Source organism: Crocodylus porosus, unplaced genomic scaffold (assembly GCF_001723895.1).
Source record: "Crocodylus porosus isolate Cpor-Errol unplaced genomic scaffold, CroPor_comp1, whole genome shotgun sequence".
In the NCBI taxonomy this organism is placed as follows: domain Eukaryota; kingdom Metazoa; phylum Chordata; order Crocodylia; family Crocodylidae; genus Crocodylus; species Crocodylus porosus.
The window spans coordinates 12,457,674-12,475,385 of NW_017728910.1; the positions used below are offsets into that span (position 1 = coordinate 12,457,674).

The 17,712-nt window shown below is 42.2% G+C and overlaps 1 long non-coding RNA gene across 1 annotated transcript in view; it reads right to left on the minus strand.

The window, feature by feature from the left end:
• Positions 1-683: 683 nt before the first annotated feature.
• Positions 684-17,712, minus strand: part of LOC109308699 — an 18,804-nt gene continuing 1,775 nt past the window's right edge. Inside the window, exons 2-4 of the long non-coding RNA XR_002100682.1 lie at positions 14,205-14,215; positions 1,252-1,257; positions 684-694 (exon numbers count right to left, since the gene is read on the minus strand). This is a non-coding gene — a long non-coding RNA (uncharacterized LOC109308699). The remainder of the gene's footprint in view (positions 695-1,251; positions 1,258-14,204; positions 14,216-17,712) is intronic.

Below are 17,712 nucleotides of genomic sequence, written 5' to 3' on the forward strand. Positions count from 1 at the left end.
GCTGGATCCTCCTTCTTCCCTTTCTTAAAGATGGGCACTATATTTGCCCTTTTCCAATCATCCATAGCCTCACCTGAACTCCAAGAGCTCTCAAAGAGAATGGCTCCAAAATTACCTAAGCCAATTCCTTCAGGTCTACTGACTGACTTGAAAGCATCTAGCTTCTCAAAGTAATCCCTAACTTGTTATTCCACTACTCTAGCCTGTTTGTCTCTTTCCCTATTTTTGCTGCCAACTACACTTGTTATCCGGTAGCTGCCCCTCTTGGCACTACTGCACAGTAGTATTGCATGGCAAAAACCATGATGCAGTGCTATTGTGCAGTGGTATTAGGCTACTGCACATTAGCATCACAAATAAGGTGTTTGCCAGTGCGATTGTACAGTAACTCAGGTTATTGCACCTTTTATTTAGTACTTTTTTGTACAAGTATTAAAACCACTTTTTTGTACAAGTAACCACTGTGCAGTAGTGTCTCATGTAGACACACCCCCTGGTGAAGACTGAAGTAAAAAAGGTATTAAATACTCCACCGTCCTCTGTATCATCTGTAACTAGATCACCTTCTCCATTTCATAAAGAACATATACTTTAAGTCTTCCTCTTACTTTTGATATACTTGTAGAATCTCTTTTTATTGCCATCTATGTCCTTTGCCTGTTCAAATCATGCCTTGGCCTTCCTAATTTCCTCCCTGTATGCCTGTGCAATACTATTAAAGTCTTCCCTAGAACTATGACCAAGGTTCTCCTTTTTGTAGGATTCTCTTTTGAGTTTTAACTCATTGAAGAGATCACTGTCTAGTCAGGCTGGCCTCCTGTTGGCCTTTAAATTCTTCTGTTGCATAGAGAATAACTTGCCTCTGCACCCTTAATATGGTTTCCTTAAAATACAACCACCTCTCCTGGACTGCTTTCCCTCTCAGACTTGTCTCCCATGCAATCCTGGCCACCAGTTCCTTGAGTTAGTAGAAGTCTGCTTTTCTGAAGTCCAGTGTCTTGTGTCTCCTGCCATCCTCCCCTCCTCCACTTAGGACCGTGAATTCTATCATTTTGTGCTCATTGTCACCCAAGCTCTCTTCCACCTGTTCACAAGCAGAAAGTCAAAAAGAGTTTCTGCCCTAGTCAGCCTCTCTACTATTTGTATGAAAAAGTTATCCCCAACACAATCCAAGAATTTGGTGGATTGTTTATGCATGACTTTATTTCCCTTCCAGCAGGTGTCTTGATAATTAATATCCCCCATGAGAACCAGGTCCTGTGATCTAGAAGCTTCTTTCAGTTTTTTAAAGAAGGCCGTATCCATGTCCTCTTCCTGATTTGGTGGCCTGTAGCAGATGCCCACCATGACATCTCCATTCTGACCTTTACCCAAAGGTTTTCACTAGACCTACCTTCCACTTTCCACACCTCAGATCACATGTACATTGCCTTTATAAATAGTGCAACACTTCCACCTTTTTTCCCCTGGCTGTCATTTCTGAACAAGCTATACCCATCTATATTCCAGTCACAGCAGGGCAGGCCCTATGAGGGGAGGCTATGGGACCTGAACCTCTTCGGCCTCCACAAGAGAAGGCTGAGAGGGGACCTGGTGGCCATCTATAAACTCACCAAGCAAGGAATGGGACAGACCCTGTTCCCCCAAGCACTACCAGGAGTAACTAGGAATAATGGCCATAAGTTGACTGAGAGTAGGTTCAGGCTGGACATCAGGAAGCACTACTTCACAGTCAGGGTGGCTAGGATCTGGAACCAACTTACAAGGGAAGTGGTGCTCGCTCCTACCCTGGGGGCCTTCCAAAGGTGGCTAGATAATCACCTAGCCGGGGTCGTTTGATCCCAGTACTCTTTCCTGCCCAGGGCAGGGGGTCGGACTTGATGATTTGCTCAGGTCCCTTCTGACCCTACCAGCTATGAAACATTTCTATGAAACATGTGAACTATCCCACCATACCCTGGTACATCTCGGTTCCACTGTATGTCTACATATATCTCCAATCCACCTATTAAGTGTATAAGTGGACCTAGGTGTCTAAGTGCGATTCTATTCCACACTGCTCAAGTCCTTGCAAAGCTATTATTACAAAAGGTATTGTGGATCTTCCTCCTCACTGCTTTTTCGTGATTCAGCTTAAGGGTTAAGATGATGGTATTTTGAAAGCAGCTGCTCTAATGAATATTCAGGGCATTAAACCGGGTGGAATAAAATTGCTCTTAGGCACTTAGGTCCACTTAGCCATCTGAAAGGTGGAACAGAAATTTCTCTGTGCATAAAAATTAAAACTTTGACATTTTGAAAGATTCACAGTCTTACATATGCCATTTAAGGGGCACGTCTATATGTGCATTAATGTGCCGTTGTTATAGTGCATTAAGTTTACTACCTCTAGTATGAGGTACTAAGTGTGGAGTAACTGGCACTACTACACAATAATACCAGCGCACAATCTTTTCGTGATGCTTAATGTGCAGTAGACTAATTATACTGCTTATTAGCATGGCTTTTGCCATGGCACACTAATGTGCGGTAGAATTAATCTACTGCACATTAAGCGTCTCGTGTAGATGTGGCCAGGGTAGGGGGAGGAGGTAATAGCTACAACAGAACAAAATGGCTTTTAGATTCATGAATAGTTTTACACTAGCAATATATTTTTCAATGTTGTTAGATTCTAGAAAATGTACGTTTGAGGGATATTGTCAAGTCTCATCATTTGAGACCTGCTATCCCTGAAGATAATAGTTTCCAATTATGTATTTCACAGTTTATAAGTAAGGTTTTGAAGCCCAATTTTTGTGTTTTAAAAATCAAATTCGACTTACACACCGTGCTGACACTGCTCACAGGGGATGGGAATGGGGATGGGGCTGTGCCAGCTGAGCACTGAGCCTAGCCCCATCCTCGTCCCCTGTGAGCGGTACCAAGCCTGGCACTGCTCATGAGGGATGGGATGGGATGGGGACAGGAGCAGGGCTGGGCCTGGTGCTCAGCTGGCGTGGTCTCATCCCACTCACAGGGCATGGGGCCAAGCCCAGCCAAGACCAGCCCTGTCCCCATTCCTGTCCCTGTCCCCATCTCCTGCAAGCAGCACTGGGCTCAGTGTCACTTGCAGGGGATGAACCTGGGGCTGGGCTTGGCACCCAGCTAGCATGGCCACACCCCCTGCAAGTGGCACTGCTGGCACCACTCAGCTGGTGTGGCCCCATCCCTTGTAAGTGCCAAACCCAGCCCCAGCCCCGACTTGTACATGCTGCCTGTGAAAATCTTTACCTTTCAGATTGGAAAGCCAGGGGTCAATGGATATACTGTGTTAACCTATATATAAATGAAATGAAATATAGCAAATCCAGCATGCAAATACATTTGCATCAAACTTCAGGCCCCTTTTCAGCAGAAGAGATAATTTGACTCTGTCAGTCTTCTTATGAGGACATTAGTTCTTGCAATTGAATTTTTAGAGTGAAATCCTGCCTCTGTAGACTCAAATGTCAAAACTCCCACTGATTGCAACAGGCCCAAGTTTCACTCCTACCTTATTTTGACTTTTCTTTTATCATATGACTAACTCTATTTTGACTTCACTTATAATGTAATCTATGATTAATGTAAATGTATCACAATAACACTCCAAATTAAAGGAAATACAAAGAAATTCTGGCGATGCTGATAAGATCAATGTGAAGTTAGTGATCAGAGAACTTCTAGATTTTCCTCCACACTAAAATGAGAGAGGGGCCAAAACTGAAACAGTGCATCCAAACTTCCTAAATTTTGGAGCAATTTAAATTCAGAGCCAACTCTGAAATCTGCAGCCTGGGCATCTTGTCAATTAAAATAAAATTATTCTTTTGTTACAGGGGAAAAGAGCTTTTGTATTAAGTTTCCTATGCAGTTCCAATTTTATTTTTACAGCATACAGTGTCAAAGCCTATTGCTGATAGTCTAGCAACCATAGCTAACAGAGAGATTGAACGAAATGGGTGGGAGGAAAAACCAGAGTTTAATCTAATATACTGTACCAATCACGATGGTAAATAACAGAGTTGTGTCATGACTCTCAAAGTAGACACATAGAGATTGCCATATCATCCTCTCCTTTCTCCAGTCAATGAGAACTCTGTTTTAGGGTTATACTTTTATAACTTAGCTTGGTTATTAGAGGGAAGCTATATCAAAGAAGTAGCTTTTTATTTTCTAGTACATTTTATTAAACCATTCATGCATAATGCTTATATGTCAAATTCAAAGCTTCAAAATTAATAAAATGCAATACTGACACCCTAAAACTGCCAATCTATAAAGTCAGTTCTTTGGGGAATAGGCATTACAGAAAAATCATGCTTTTATTTGACATTTGAGGTATTAATTATCTTTTTTGGATTCAGATGAGTATGTACCTCCACCACACACCCATCTTTTTTTACTATTTTCTCATGAACATTGTCACCTGTTGGTTCTTTTGGTGAGGTGTTGTCCACATGCACAAATTCTACTATATATTATATTTTATATATTATATATTACATATTATATTATATATGAAACAGTAGAACAGTATTTTCCATTTTTATACACAGCGCCATCTGGTGATAAAAGTATTTGTAATGTCTAATGAATTCATTAGCATGCAACAATGGTCACAATGGCCTGAAAAAAAGTTAAGGGCCTGATTTTCCTCTTCCATACAGCAGTGTAAATCAGAAGTAACTCCATTATAGTCCATGGAGTTGCATCAAGCTTTAAGTATCTAATTTATAAATGCAACTTCTGAAAACTACTTTAGTTCAGTCAGTCAAACTGAATAGACTGAATCTATCTACCAAGCAACACTACTGGTCCCTGCAACAGCTACTCCTGAGGAAGAGAAAATAAATGAGAGAAGTGAATGAAATATAGCAAATGTTATAGGAATAGGGTGGTAGCCTTTTAGAAATCAAGGCTCCAAAACTTTCAGTCAAATTTGCTTTCTTTGTGCAAATACATAATTAATTAAAAACACATGACAACTGATCAGTATCAATCCAATCAGTACTTCAAGTCTGTAAGGCTATAGGCTAATAATATTAGCCTATAGCCTTAATAATATAATAATGGCTTGTATTTTCACTTACGAAAGACATAGTTTAAGTAAACATAATACTTGCGAAGGATGCCAAATTACCAGGCCACTAGACAAAGGGAATTTTATTCCAAAGAGTCTGGTGTTAATCTCTGTAGGCGCATCTACACATTCATTAATGCTCTTTAGTTAATGTGCATAATATCTAGTACCTCCATTATGAGTTATTAAGATAATGCACATTAGCCTATTTTAATGCACATTAACTGAATATCATGGGTTTTTTGTGATGCTTTAATGAGTGTTAAAATAGGCTAATGCGCATTAAAGCACATGTGTAGATGTGCCCTGTGAAGACCACTGGAGTCTTTCCACTGATTTCAGCGACTACTGGATTGGGCCCCAAAACCTTCTATTTTAGCACAGGTACAGAACAGGGATCAGAAATATGAACTTTCTACTCTTCTTCTTTCTACCAATACTCAAAGCTGTTTGAAGTCAAGAGAAAAACTCTCATTGACTCCAAGGGATTTTGGACGAGATCTTTGAAACAGATCCCATTAAAGGCATCAGAGTAAATAAACCTCCACACCTACTCACAAATGGAGCTGATCAGGAATATTTCAGTGAAACTTTCCTTCATCTTGTCTTCTGCATCTTAACTGAGTACCTTCACTGCTGGCCTGTCAACTATTATGGGGTCGGTGCCTCTATTTCCTGTTTCTTTAAAAATGTAAAAAGACTAGTGCACAATGGTAAAACTTTGGAAATCTCGACCTTTTTTCACATGGGTGGAGAAAAAAACAACTAAGGGCATTTACAGATGTGCTCCAAGAGTGGGGCGGGAGAGGGGGCGCTTTAATTAGCGCAACTCCAAGAGCCACGCTAATTAAAGCTTCCAGAGCATCACATGTATCAGCATCCCCATGCTGAAAAATGGTGGCAGGGTGCTTTGAAGTAAAGCTCACTGAATGAGCTTTAGGTTAAAGTGCTCCACTACCATTTTTCACCACAGGGACACTGATACACATGATGCTGGAGTCTGCTGGAGCACAGTAATTACTCCGCATCAGCAGACTCAAATAATTGAGTCTGGTCCAACACCCTATAATTACAGCATATCAGAGCAGCCTCCCTGCATGCGTATAGGAGCCCTACATTTGTTTTTTGTTTTTTTAGACCTATCCATAAACTACTTAGCTGAGACTGAGATCTATGCATGAATTAGTTAGCTGAAACTATTTACTAGAACTATTTAGCAGCTACCTCCTAAACTACAGAAATATAGAAACAACTTTAAAATGTGAAAGAAATGCTTAGCGTAGGCAGAGTCTGATTTCAATCCCACTTGTCCTGTTTTAAACCACCAGGATTGCTCCTTGCACTGGCTTAAGTGAGATCAAAATCAGAAATTAGTGCTTTACAGAACTAATTTTCAGAAGTGTTTAACACCCACAGCGATGGCCACATGTGCAAGGAAGGCCATGAAGCAAAATCCTGACACCCCTGAAGACAAAACTCCCTTTCATTTCAGTGGGACTAGGATTTATCTCACATTTTCAAAATTACTCAGCAGCCAACAGTTCAACCATCAGTTTGCTGAGCCCTTTTAAAAATCTAGTCCATGTATTTATGTATACGGTATGCTTGTGTAGGAGTAAATTTAGTCGGGCTTCTGGCCTACTTCACTAGAAAAACAGAGACCAGAAGTGCTGATACTGCTTATTTCAGTTACATGTTTTGCGATAAGAAATCCTGCATGTCTTATTACCCTGTGCACAGATGTCCAAATAAGTAAATTTGTTTTAGTTTCTCCAAGGTCGTATTTTTTTCTCTCTTTATCTGTCTCAAGTATAAAAATGCTTGAAAACTTAGAGAGGAGGAAGATTCCTTTGAAACAGACAAGTGGGTGATTCCCCTTGATGTATGAAATTCTCCCTGTGATCACAGTATAGGCCTAAATAAAGAAAAGCTGGCTCTGTCAGTTCTGATTCAACCACAATGCGAAGTTTGATTTCTTCCACACTTGGAAGTCGTATGTGTTTATAAATGTACAGTCCCAATGAGAAAAAGCCAAGTATAGTCAGAAAAATTAAAATAATGTAGAAGTAAATAAGTATTATACAGACATTGTCTGCAGTTTCAGCCCTTTTTTCCATATGACTAAGAAGTATTTTAATTTATCTCCTATATTAGGGTCAGGCTATTTTATATGGACTTGTCAGGCCAGGCCTATCTGGTACTATGAAAATCAGTACAGCCTGTTCCATGGTCGGGTTGTCAGCAACTAAACCAGTGCCCCCACCTGGGCTAGCCTGGGTAAGTGGACACTCAGCAGGACTAAAAACAAGACCTGTCAAAGGTTGGATGAGTTCCCTATGAGCCAATGGCCATCCATACCTGGAAAGGAGATGGGCACCACCAGGTCACTTTGTCTGAAGAATCACTGATGATGCAAAGCAACTCAGCTAACCTAGAAGGGTTGTTACAGCATCTAAGGTGCCCCAACAGTCACAGAGGCTTTGGGACTGACTTGAATTAAATTTCTATGGGTATATGATTTGGCTTATGAACCAGCAGACAGAATCCCAGGAAAGATATAGGTACAAGCTCAGAAACAACTGATTATATATTTATTATGGCAAGAAGATACAGAGGCAGCTTCCCTATTGCTGCTTGACTCCACCGATATAGTTTTGCTTTCATTCTTCTCTTCCTCATGACAGAGGAGTATGCCCTTCCCTGGCCTTAATTATTGGGAATTATTTTCTGGCAGGACCCACACCTTTGGGGGACTGTGTGGATGTGCCATTGCAGAGATCCCAGCACAAGAACTCTTTTACAAGATAAGTAATCGCTGCATTGGATCCACTAGCCAATGTCATTCATAAAGGGAGAACACAGAGCTGTAGATAGTGCTGCAAAATTTGGAACTCCCTTTCTGGCCCCATGGCAAGCCCTGTACAGTGCCTGTCTGATTGGCCTACGCACAGATAACAAGTGTCTCAAAGTACTGAACTGTTATAGAACAATGTATAAAATTGCTGGCAGGCATCAGCTCTTGGGTATCACTGGAGGACTGTGTCCAAGGAAGTTTTGTGTCTTGGAAAACCATGCTCAAGAAGTGGGAAGTAGTGGGTTTTGGTTATGCACTGTCTGGGCAAACAAGTTTGTCCTTTTACCTTGAACTTCAAATGGAGTCAATATTTGCACCAGTGTTACTCCCTAAGATGTGGATGCTGGTGCTAGGTTGGGGTAAGTGTAAGAAGGCTTTGCTGTATATGCTGTATGACAGGGTTATACAGTGCCATCCATAGGGTGGGGGGGACAAATCAGGGCAACTGCCCTGGGCCCTGCACTTTGTGGGGCCCCATGGAGCTGGGTGGAGCAGCCGTGGTGACTCCGTGCCACCACCACCACCAGCTTTGCATCCAGCTGCTCACAACCCCTCTCCACCCCCCTGCCGACACCACTGCTGCCGATAACAGTGGCAGCTTCTTCAGGTCTGGGGCACATGGTATCAGAGAGGGAGTGGGGCCCTGCATGGGCTGATTTGCCCCGGGCCCTGCATCCTGCTTGGATTGGCTCTGGGGTAATGGTTTGTGTATGTCAACAAATTAAGCTGCGCTTAGGGTACATGCACATCCAAGTTCTTCACAACCTCTTCTACCAGAAACCCCCCAACAAAGGATTGAATTCTGCTGCTATCGCAAGAGGGACACTGGTGGGAGAAGAAGAGACTGGTGACAGAAGAAGATGCAAAACTGATGGTGCCCAGGAGTGAGTTCATTTAAACATGAAAAGCCATTTTCTCTCTCACAACCTCCGTTTCCACTGTGTATCATATTTTGTTTGTCTCTCTTTTTAGGACAAGGGCTATCTTTATTCTCATGCATTTTACAGGTTCAGAAGTATTGTCAACCTAATAGACTAGAGGATAGTAAACCAAGGAGCTGACTCCCAAGTACTTTAGGGTATCAGTATTTTGGGTTTGGAGAGACTCGGTTGTGACCATATGAACTCCATTTAAATTACTGTACATAAAGGGCTTGCTTAAGTATGATTGTGGTTATATTTTCCCAGTTCAAAAACAAATCCTATGTCTTTCTAAACCTATTTCAATCTCTCAGGGACTTTAGTATTATCCGGTTTAGTTTACCTTGAAATTTGTAACTGTGAAGGGAGAAGTTCTGGACGTGGAGGAGGTCCCAGGGATGACAATCACCCCACACTTACCTTGGGTGGAGAAAGGAGCACAGGTGGAGCCCAGAGCACTTCACTGTGCTTTCGCAGCATGTGCTTCATCCGGATTGGTAGCCAGGAAGTGCAGAGCTGTATCAGCCCCGGAGAGGGGCAGCCAGGGGACAGACCACAGCATCCAAGCAGGGAAGATGCCAAAGGACTCTCCTGCCTGTGCCACCATGCAGCTAACTGTGGTGAAGGGGCTCAAGGCAACAGGCACAAATGGCCAGAGGACCACCAGTGAGCACGAGGATCACTGCCAGCATGCTGAACACAGCATTCCTAGAGAAGGCTTCAAGTAGGTGCCCCAAACTGAAGTAGGTGCCCAAGGAGATGGGTGGTGTGCGGTACGGGAGCCCAGGCCTTCAGAGAGCAGGGCAGTAGAACCAGCCAATGTGAGTTTGTCTGCTTAATTGAATTTTTTTTTCTGTTCTGGGACTGCTAAAAAAACCCAACTGGGCTGATAGGAAGGGGGATTAATCCCAAAGGAACGCATGCACTTTAGTCAATTCTTCCATTTTAAGAAATAAATTGACAGAGAGGAGGATCAGCCCCAGATGAATGCATGCCTTTAAGTTGATTTTTTCCTCTTGGGGACTGCTCTGACAGAAGAAAAGGAGACTGAGGCACCTTCTGAGAGGGTTGAGGAATTAGTGAAATGATTTAGAGTTTATTTATGTCAGTCAATTAATGGAAGAGAATGGAAGAATCCCAACTGAATGGTGGACCAAAACTAGGATTGCCCCGTTGAGTGGTTTCATTTGAACCCATTGGAAGGGCATGACCAGCATCCCAGCGACCTAGGAAGGACCACTATACTTGTCACAAGGGTCCTGCCCCAAAGAGAAGAATTCAGGATAATATCCAGGATGTGGTACATGTGGAGTGTAAAGGGAGGTGGAGCCTCACAAAGAAATTCCTCCAACAAGCCCAGACCTATCAGCCAGCATAATGAGCTCCCAGCTTGAAAGAAGATCAAAGATATGGCAGACGAGAAATACTACAGAGCAGCTGTGGTAGTGTCAATCCCCTCCATCCTGATGTTGTCCCCCAGTAAGATGTCAGGCTGGAGAAGGTCTAGGCCTTACAGCACCTACACCCAATAGTAATGAACTATGCCTTCATGCTTCAAAGCTACCCCAAGATCATATGAAAACTACTGTATGTAAATCATTCCAGCACTAATTAGATTTTCTGTCTGGATGGGATTGTTCTACTTTTTTAGTAAGTACTGAAAAGTACTAACTAGAACATAGCCATTTATTATATTATGAAAGAGCAGCATATTTGTCGGCCAAGTCTGAGATCTTGCAATGAGAATACATGGTGACAGAAACATTTCTTACAGCTGCAGTGCGATAGTGAAATATTGGAGCGCTCTGGCTCCTAATTAGCACAGCACAGTTCTGACTTCTCTTCATCTGTGTGCAATATCATTATTCCTGTCGACTGCTGTAAGGACTTCTCAAATGTGGTACAAGTGCTCCTTTTTATGTTGTGACAAGATACATTACAGTATACCTAGCATAAGGCAATGACACCTGAACTTAGAAAGAATTACAGGGTTTTCAGGACCTTGGCTTTAAGGGTTGTTTTTCTGTTTGTAGGTTGCCAGGCAACAGTAAATGTTTTCAAGTCCGGAAAACCAAACATTTTGTTCATCAGTTAAGAACCTGAACAACAACATTTTAAATATAGAGTCATATAAAGAAGTAGGGCTGGAAGGGACCTTGAGAGGTCATGTAGTCCAATCCTCTGCCTGAGGCAGGGTGACCTCTGTCCAAACCATCCCATCCAAATCCATTGTCTCACCTCTTAGAAACCCTGAACTACACAGAAACCTTGGCCCAACACATTTCTTGAGGAAATTTCCACTTTGATGGAAAAGCTTTAGGATTCTCAAAAAATAATTTAGAATAACACCCCCATACAGACCCCACACCCCAACAGCTCTGCTAAATAATCCAAATGGGAGAATAAATGCTTGTGATAGGCTCAGAGTACTCAGATAGACAGAAAGTTGCTCTTTATATCAATGGTAACTGCAGGTTGCCCAAACTTCTCAGGCCAGACTTACTTTAAAAATTATACTTCATCTCCCTTTTGAAAGGTTACAATAACAAAGATTATATCTGATTTTAGACGAAGACTGCATTATGACTGTTTAGAAATCATGCTTCTGGGAATGATCAAAGTAGTTGCCAAAGACAGAAATGAGTAATCCAAATGAGCATTGAGGGCAGTGATTATATCTCTGGAAATACATCGTTATGATACTGTTTTATATACCACTTTTGCATCCATAGATCTCAAAGTGTGTTATATGCAGATTGTTTGATAAATGGGGAAGCAGAGAAACAGAGACAAGACCCAGGTCACCCCGTGCGAGAACCCAGGCCTCCTGAGTCCCACCCTAGTTCCTTACCCATGAGACAATACTCCCTCATACCTTAATTGGCTGAGCACATTTTTCATCCAGAGAAGTGGGACCTATTTCTAAAGTACTGGGCAGTGTTTCCACTGGTAGGAACTGATGACTCGATATCACTTTCAAGGGTCCTTTTTCCCTCTGGGTTATATGTGTTGTCAACGTGGAGAACTTTACTTTTTCTCTAAAGGCTTCTGTTTTTTCCCCCACTTAATCACATGATTCCAGAAGCAGATGCTTTAAACAAATCTCCGAGTATCACACATTTCACAATAAAATTACATCAAGTAATACTGACAGGCCTTGGCTTCCTGAAGTCCCACCGGGCTCGGTTTTTCAGAAACAACGAGCAAACAATCTCTCAGGCGGGTGTGGGAATTTCCATGTGATATTTTTTTTCTCCCCCCAAAATCTTTTCTACAGCTTTCGTGCCGGGGTAATCAGCTGTAGCTTGCGCAATGCTGTCCACCAGATGGCACCAGATTACTAGAAGTCACAGAAAAGCTGGGCTTCTCCATCTCTCGACTACAGTCGTGGCAGCTGCCATGCCTTCTAACTTCTCAGAGAGGTAGAGGAGCTGAACTCTTTGTCAGGGTCTCCTTTTTCACCACCTTTGTTTGCTGCCAGGGATCAGTTTTGTAAAAACAAAAACCACGTTGTTAGACTTTGGATTTACAAACTTATCACCACCGAGAAGCTGATCTTAAAGATGGAACTAACTGAAGTCCAAATGCTACCTGCTCCCCTCCCAAAATCTACATGAGGAGGGAAAACACTATTCCCAGAGCTCCACATGCCTCGCCTTGCAGAACGACACTGGGACTTGTATCGGGGGGTGCATCCTGCAAATTTGGTGCAACCCAAAGATCCATAAAGGAAGCTTCTCCTGGGCTTGTGACCAATATCGTGCACGACTAACTCCATTGTGCTCACCATCCCATCCCCAGGTATTTAGTTCTTTCATGAGTCATGCTACTGAAGGAATGAGTGCAGGTTCCTGGAAAGGGGGTTTGTAGAATGCCGAAGAGCTTTGCCACCTCTGATACTGCCAAATCTCCTGGTCTATTCCTAAGGTCTAGGAGAAACTTCCAATTGAGAAAAAACGCAACTTACAGCTTACATGCAGTTTACATTCGCAGCCCACCACTATCAGGCATGTAAAGACCTTATAGAGAGCCCCAGAACTATCATGGGAATAGTTAGGGGGAGATGTTGTTTCCCATGAGCCCCAAACGTTGCCTTGTTGTTGCCGAGGAAATGAAAGTCAGCACACATTTTTGTTCCAGAACAAGAACAGCTGGCGAATATGAAACAGAAAGAATGAATAAAATAAAATAAAATAGTTTTCCCCCTTTGACTTCAGTGGGACTTAGCCCAAAGGTCAGGATTTCACCCCATGTCTTTGTCTTCCCTAGCTCTTTTCTTATATTAAAAACTGTTCATCTGCTGTTATATGTTTGTACAACTTAGCCCAGATCTTGGTTGGCATCCCAAAACATTCATAAAATAGAAACAATACCTTGCTGCTAGTATTTTGTCCATAATTTCATGATAACACTCTGGGGAATGTTTAAAAAAATTAAGGCAATCATTGCCAAAAAGTTGTGAAGTGCTTTGAAATCCTTTTGCTCTTCAGAAGGAACATGCTGAAGAGTCACCGAGTGATGTAAAGATGATCTAAATTTATTGTCTCGTGATAACCCATGAGGGTTGATGAAATGCTTGCACCCAGCTGATGTGAGAAGGCACTGTTTTTGGCAAGTCTTGCAGCACTCTCTCATTTTCCTCCTTCACTCTTACACCTGCTTTTCATTGCCATGCTATTCCCAAGGTACCAGTGAGCTGTTTGTTTTCACTGGAAACGTGATTACACACGGCTTCAAGTCTGCATTATAAGTGAAGCATTTATGTTTATACTGCCTCATTATTTTTCTTCCTGGTACACTGAGACACAGGGGCATTTCATAATGCTTGATTTAAACTAACAGGTAATTGTCTGACCTGTGCTAGTTATAACTGACCTAGTAGGTGTCAATTAGTACATTTGGACTGTTTTTTTTTCTGGCCTATACACACACATGTATGATAAATCAATTTTAAATTTCTAGTGAGAAAGGTTGCCATGGCATAATGGGATTATTTATGCCCAAGTTTTTAACCCCTCAAAATCCAGTTTTGCTTCACACACAAAAATGCATGTGTTGATATGTACTGGTTTCTAATAGATATTCCATCACTGCATAATCTGCATTCATGAAGAGAGTCCCTAAGACTTCTCTAAAACCCATTGACTCTAGTGGGTCTTGTATCAGGTCCTGGAAGCGTAGGAGAATGACGGGCAAATTAAGATCCATAGGAGAGGTGTAGGAATAGGAACAATTTTACTCCATCCATGTAGTTCCAAGCACTGCTCTTAGCCCCTCACTTTCAACAGCATTAACTCTTACAAAAATAGTTTGAATAAAAAACTACAGTGCCTTTACCTTTAAAAATATCCCAGTGTGACACTGGGAAAATATTTTCATTTACAATGGACTGCTGTTAAGTTAGGCAGGATTTATGGCACCAAAAATAGTAAAGGCTAAATAGCTCAATCTTATCTCAACTGAATTTAAACGTAATTGCTACAGGCCTCATTTATCAAAAGTTTTTCTATGAATTGACAAGTGTTGATGTAAGTATGATGTGTGGAATGCATTTGTGGAAACCAAATTATAACTTGTACAAACATAAGCAAGAGGCATTCAGAGCATCTGCAGAGCACTTCAGTTCCGAAAATAAGGAAACCTATTCCTCAGGGGAAACCGTTAAATCTTTGCTATCACAGTTGGTGGAATGCAACATTCGCAGCTTTGGCCAGCCAACTCCGGCCTCCCTGCCTAGGCTCTTTATGACAGCTGGGATCATGCCAGTTAACCCAGGAGGAATGTGCTAAACAAGGTCCGGGACCATTCTAACAGAGTAACTTTTTCCTTGTTGCCATAAAGGAGGGACTCTTCCACAGCTAAGTTAAGGTCATCACCATTCTGGGTCAAAACCTTAATGACATCAGCTTTGAAAGAACCAAAACCAGACAATGGTCCACAGTGTCCTAGCATTTAGCAGTATTTCAATAACTTAAATGGATGCTGGATTGGGCCACTAAGCTGCGCGGGAAGATTAAGAACATTTTTGTTCAATGGAGCTCAGTATGAGAAGTTTTGTGGGTAAGGTTCATTCACATTCTTTGATATCATGTGGATTTTTTTGTATGAAACACACACAAAGAATCACACATCTAGCCACCTCAGCAGGATGATTTATGAAGATGGGGAGGGGACCTCCTTTTTTTTTAAATGTAGTTTTTTTTATTTTGTTCCTACGTATATGAAGTAAAGAAGAGAGTTGGGTGTCTAAGGGTCTCCTATTTCCATGGATACTTCCCATGTTGGCTTAGATTTACGAGGCAGTGGGTTCCTGAGCCCCCATTAAATATTAATGAGTTAGAATTTACCCTTGAGATCCCCATGGCTAAAATGAAATTTTCTGAAAGAACCTGGGAAAATGTCAGCTGAAAAATTTACTGTCGACATCCTTCACGCACCTAGCATCCTCGGTAGAATGAGTGATCATTTTAAATTCCACGATTATGATTTACATGGTTCAGCCCAGTGCAACAATGCATTAGGACTAGAGCATAGGTGAGAGCATTCACGTTGCTCTAAAGTTTAGACTGATATAATAGAATGGATGTTATTTATCAGACACTCGCAATGCATCTCCTTATTTCCCATAATTAGTTTTCCTATCTGTATCCTTACACAGCTGTCATCATCGTATTATCTGAGCACCTCTATCTTGGGAAACAGACCTACCGAGAAGAGGTTTTGTTTTTGAGAGCCATTTTAGTGAGCAAATTAGCCTGGAAAAAATGATAGTTCAAAATACCTTTTCAAGAGATTGCTGTCATGCTTGGTACCTATCAAACAGAGGAGCCTGAAGTTTTGTGGTGACACATGGATTAGCTCAGCCTTCCCTGCTGTGAGAAAACAAAAGACAATTGGTGATGCATGGAGCAAGCTGATTTTAAAACAGAGACATCAACAAAGAAACATGACAGCATGAAAAGACGGAGTATAGTCTGCTGTCCACATTTACAAAGTCATTCTGTCGGTAATTCCAACATACTGTGAGAGAAAAAAATAGACAAAAGACATAAGCACCAGTGTTCAGGCTCTGAAGTGGGGCTGTGAATATGTAAATAACTTCATTTTTAAGAGGGAAGATATCTTGTGTAATCTTTTATTGGACCAACTGTGTGTTTGGTATAGATATAGGCAAGCTTTGGGTGTCTTAGTACTCTTCCTCAGGCCTGTTGTTTAAGGATAGAATTGTTTCTGCATCTGCTGACCACGGTCCATCTTTGACTATTGTTGTTGTTAAACCATATTAAGCTGAATCAGGTGTCAGCTCCAGGTGATTCTTCTAGTGTAGACAAGGGATGAGGGTCTGAAAGGTATACTGAAGTAATCTGGACTTTCATTCCACTTCACTAGGGGCACATCCAGACGAGTGCAGGCATGTGGTATGTGGTGCTGCCGGCCTGTCTGTGGCACCACACATGCCGCACACACAGGCTTTCCCCATGCTGCCATTTTGCAGTGAAGGGAGAGGGGTTTTTTTGACCCTGGGAAATCCTGGGTCAAAAAAACCCAAAACCCATGCCAAAAAAAAGCAGACTGGACTGGACTGGAGCCTGGCCAGCCAGAGCCACACTCTGGCTGCCAGCCAGGCTTCTAGCTGCAGGAACACCATAGCTGCATCTCCTGGAGGCCCCGAGGACCCAGGTAAGGCACAGATGCTGGCCCCAGCCTTCTCTGCCCCACCTAGGGCAACCTGCCATGTGCCAGAGCGCTCATGGCACAGCTGTTCCTTGGGGACACGTAGCAGCAGCACAAGGGGTGTTGGTGCTACTTGTCCCTGGGGAACCACACGGTCCTGCTCATCTGGATGCACCCTGGCAGGGTAACATTTGCCTCTCCACTCTGCAGAAGCACTACAGAAAGCACCATATAGGGCAATATAGTGTATGATAGGATTTGTACCTCCATACACATGTAAGGAGTAATTTGACCCTTACCTGGGATGAATCTATCAGCTGCTTCTGCATCATGGTTCCTTTTCATATGTGGACAGTTTATCATCCAGCAGTATTAGTTAACCTTGCAGCTGCGAGCTCTATATGATAAATTTGCTTTTTGATGCATTTGAAAGCTTTAAAGGAGTAGAATCTAGCGGGTATAAATTAACATCACTCCACCAAAATCAATAAAGCTATGCCAATTTATACCAGCTGACAATCTGCCCTGAAGATGGCAGCTGTCTGTAGATAAGCCCACATCTTGTCTGGTTGAGCTCTGGAGAAGGAGAGACCTCACAGACAAGGTTTTAATTTTACATGTGCTATGATGTCTCCCTCACGAGAAAGCTACTCGAGAACGCTTTATCACCCTAAACTGGCTCTTTTCATATTACTTCAAACACTGATCATTGTGTCCTATTTTATGTTTATGCGTGTATGGAATGAAATATGTATGATAGCATTTACCTCGGAGATCTCTGCTCTTTGTTTTGTTTCTTTTCTCTTCTATTATTAATATGTTTTGGCATTTCCCTATTTGATTTCTGTCTAAAATCTTCCTCCATTTGGGGAGGAGTTTGGTTGATTTGTTTGTTTGTTGGGTGGGGTTTTTTTTAATTCATACAATCATAGATGTCAGGTCAGAAGGGACCTTGTAGATCTTCAAGTCCGACCCCCACCTGGGCAGGAGAAAAACTGGGCTCAAACGACTCCAACCAGGTAGGCATCAAGCCTCCTCTTAAAGACCTCCAGGGTAGGAGCCAGCACCACTTCCCTTGGAAGCTGGTTCCAGCTTCTAGCCGCCCTGACTGTGAAGTAGTGCCTTTGGATGTCTAATCTAAACCTCCTCTCCAACAACTT